At 32.7% G+C, this 2,845-nt stretch overlaps 1 long non-coding RNA gene across 1 annotated transcript in view; it reads left to right on the forward strand.

Annotated features, from left to right (window-relative positions):
* Positions 1–1,705, forward strand: part of LOC111087641 — an 8,440-nt gene extending 6,735 nt beyond the window's left edge. Inside the window, exon 3 of the long non-coding RNA XR_002612302.1 lies at positions 1,644–1,705. This is a non-coding gene — a long non-coding RNA (uncharacterized LOC111087641). The remainder of the gene's footprint in view (positions 1–1,643) is intronic.
* Positions 1,706–2,845: the final 1,140 nt, after the last annotated feature.

Raw genomic sequence — 2,845 nt, forward strand, 5'->3', positions numbered from 1 at the left:
TCCATCTCTTGTCGCTTTGCCAGAGCTATTCTCCTCGGAGGGATCTTTATTGTATGGTGACTGCCTGTGTTTATTCTGTTCTCCACAAGGTCTATGCAGATGAGGTCATGATCTCCTTTTGAAAAGACGTCTGCATAACTTGCCAAGAGTTTTCTAACCTGAAGAGCCTGTGATGATGACAAATGGGCTATGCTCTTCTTATAGAGGTCAGTTTAATGTTCTGGGAGAGGATGTTCTTTCTTTATGGTTGTATTTCTTGTCTTAACATTGACTAGCTCTACCTCCTGGCACACACCCAACAATGCCTCTTCCTTAAGTGTCTGTTCAGATTTAGAGAAATTAGCCACTGTTATGGGTATTACTTGATGACCTGCCACAAGTGACCTTCCAATCTTCACGTCTACTGGCCTGGATGGGCCTTCCACTGCTTCCACAAGCATCGGGCTTCCTTGTGGATGTTCTTTTATTCTACCCCAAATTATCATCTCTGACATAGGGGGTATTGTAGTTGACTTAAGTGCTGTGACACCCACCCTCCAAAAAAATAATTCTTGGACTTTGTGTTGGACAAGCCATGGTTGTGAGTGTTCCATCGCCCTCTTTACCACCAAGATATTGTTTCACCGTATTTGCTGTATGCTAATTGGGATTATTTGTCTGCCCAACAAATCTTTCTTCAAATTCGTGTTTTATGTTTATTACAGTAACATTCTCCTCTTTGCCATCAAACTGTTGTTGATGGTTGCCAAAAAATTTAAACTTTGACTCATCTGTAAAGAGCACTCCAGTTTTTTTTATCCACTGTTGTGGTTTGATGTCCATTTCTTCATTTTTGTTTATTTTACTTCACAAATACACATTATGAGTAGTAATATGCCATTAAGACCTTGGAATGCTGATATGTATCTTACTGATTTGAAGGTAATATTCACATTTATATTCCCAGCAGGGTCATGGGCAAAATCTCCACTTGACAATTGTCCATCTTGTGAAGAACATACAGTGACATACTTAAAATCACTTTTTTGGAGTTTTACAGTTTTCCATCTCAACCACTTCTGTTTCTAACAGTGACATTTTCACATACCTTCTTCTAATGAATCTTACATTAAGTTTCTTACAAACAACACATCTAAATACTTAACTGTAACAAAAGTATCTTTTGATGCTAACAAACACATTTAAACATTTGACTATTTAACAAAAGTGTTTTGTTATTCCAATGAAACTCAATGACTTATATCTCACCTCTCATTTATATACTAGTTTTTATAATTTGAAGTCTGTTTAAATATAATTATGACTTTGTTCTTGGTTTATGTTACATTCATGTTTATGTCATTTTATATTTTGTTGTTACTGTGTGAAGTAAAATTACATTGTTATTTATTGTGTAATTAAACAGGGAGACATTTCTTAATGCTTGATGTAGTAAGTTTGAGCTATTGGAATCCATTTGCAGACAATATATTAGTTTTAGTAATATCATATGAGTTTTTAGATATTTAAGTATGTGTATAAATGTATGCAGTCATAACATGTAAAACATGTAAAGTTTGTCACTCCCTTGTGTGCTATTTGGTTTGTGGATTACAAATAAATGACAGTGCAAAGTTTTCTATGCTTATTGTTTTTGTTGCTAGGTGAAACCAACAGAGATAGATACGAAGAAAATGAATTCATTGGAGTGATGTACTGGGTTCGGGTAAGCAAACATTGATGAATATTTCAAAAAGTGTATTTACATATTCATGATTTTAGAAAATTAAAATTGTTTTTCTAATACTGTGTTATGCAGAATGGCCTACGAAATACAATAGTACTTTGATGAATCACCAATGTAACGTTTTTATAATCAGTATAGGAAAGGGGAGCAATAGATTAGCCACAATCAAATAAATATTCTTGAAATAACCTACCTGGCAGAAAAACCATACATTTCTGAGAATGTTTTTACTTTTGGACCACTCTGAATTCTTTGTGCAATTTTCCTGTTAATTCATATAGTTATATATTAAAATTTTCATTTGAAAGATAAATTGAATCAGTTTTTTTTTTTCGGGAAGCAGGTTAAATATATTTTGAATAATTATTTTTAAAAACCAAGGTTATGCACTATGCTTTCCTGCACTAGATTTTTGTCGTTGAAAGGACATACAAAGTGAAATTGAATTACTTTGGTCATGAAAAAGTGAAAGCTAAAACATTTGGACAAAATTTATGCTGTTGGAAGCTTTTGTGTTTGATGTATATGTATCATTTGATACAATACAACAGCTAGTAAACTGCAACACTACAGAAGTGCTCTAAGCGGAGCTTACAAATTTTGTAAAATAATACAAGTTTTTACCAACTGTTTCAAAAGCTCAGTAGGGGTTAGTAAGTACAAAAAAGGTTAAAATTGTCATCAGAGAAAAATATGTATGTGATCAATGTTTTGGCTAACAAAGTGACCATTATTGAGATTTAGTGTGTAGGTGGAGCCCTAGATGAAGATGGTTTTACAGAAACATTGACCACATACTTTTTTCTTTTACAGTGATTGTAACCAGTTCTTTTGAGATTTTATATTCTGTTGTTATATATTGATTGTTATTCTATTACAGGTTAGTTTAGTGAGCCTGTTTGAACTTTTATAATTAAAGCTATATAATTTTACAAATAAATTTATTAAGGAATTTGAAACTGCTTTTGTAAAAGATCTGAGATCTAAAAAGTATCAAATCATTATATACACCTGGAAAAAGTTAAGCACCCCCGTGTTTTTTTCAAGTGATTCAGATTCGACGTTCTTGTGACTGATTATAAATTACCATTCAATCTAAACGTGTTTATCAAATGAAAT

Source organism: Limulus polyphemus, unplaced genomic scaffold, assembly GCF_000517525.1.
Source record: "Limulus polyphemus unplaced genomic scaffold, Limulus_polyphemus-2.1.2 Scaffold2416, whole genome shotgun sequence".
NCBI classification, from domain to species: domain Eukaryota; kingdom Metazoa; phylum Arthropoda; class Merostomata; order Xiphosura; family Limulidae; genus Limulus; species Limulus polyphemus.